This window comes from Tigriopus californicus, chromosome 11, assembly GCF_007210705.1.
Source record: "Tigriopus californicus strain San Diego chromosome 11, Tcal_SD_v2.1, whole genome shotgun sequence".
Lineage (NCBI taxonomy): Eukaryota > Metazoa > Arthropoda > Copepoda > Harpacticoida > Harpacticidae > Tigriopus > Tigriopus californicus.
In genome coordinates this window covers 13685557-13686092 of record NC_081450.1, presented here as the reverse complement: position 1 = coordinate 13686092, position 536 = coordinate 13685557, and the positions used below count along the sequence as shown (strand labels likewise).

The 536-nt window shown below is 34.5% G+C and overlaps 1 protein-coding gene across 1 annotated transcript in view; it reads right to left on the bottom strand.

The window, feature by feature from the left end:
* The window catches only part of LOC131890784 (zinc transporter 6-like), an 11539-nt gene that overhangs the window by 10252 nt on the left and 751 nt on the right, over positions 1-536 (bottom strand). The gene's annotated exons all lie outside the window — the stretch shown is intronic.

Here is a 536-nt window from a genome sequence, read left to right as displayed (position 1 = left end):
TAGCAAAGTTCTAGACCAAGCTTTTGAGGTTTGACCAAAGAACTCAAATATTATATCCTTTAAAAATCCATACGAATACAATTTGTTCCTTGAAATGAATTCGCACTACGTACATGTACTCAAATAGTAAGTATACATATGGAATTTTGGTTTCGTCGTAGAACATCAAAAACATTCGACGTGGCCTTAAAGTTTTATTGGTAGATGTGAGGGAACAGTCAAGACTTTTCCAAAAATATGAACGCAAAAGTATGCACAAAATACATAAATAGGCATTAGAAGGAGTAGGTTTTGGCAGATTTATTTTCAATACTAATTGCATCTTATCAACAGCTGATGCTAAACAGAAGTTGAGGTTTTGGCAAAAGGTATACTGCAAGATTGCTCAGATAAGGCATTTATGTACATGAGACAAAAATGTCTGTTGACCCATGTATATTCGAATTTCTTCGCATTTTCTGCAAGTTTTTTGACGTTCTGATAAAAAAACAACGAAGTAGCAAGAAACGGTCGGTTTCATAGAGCCCTACTTAGCA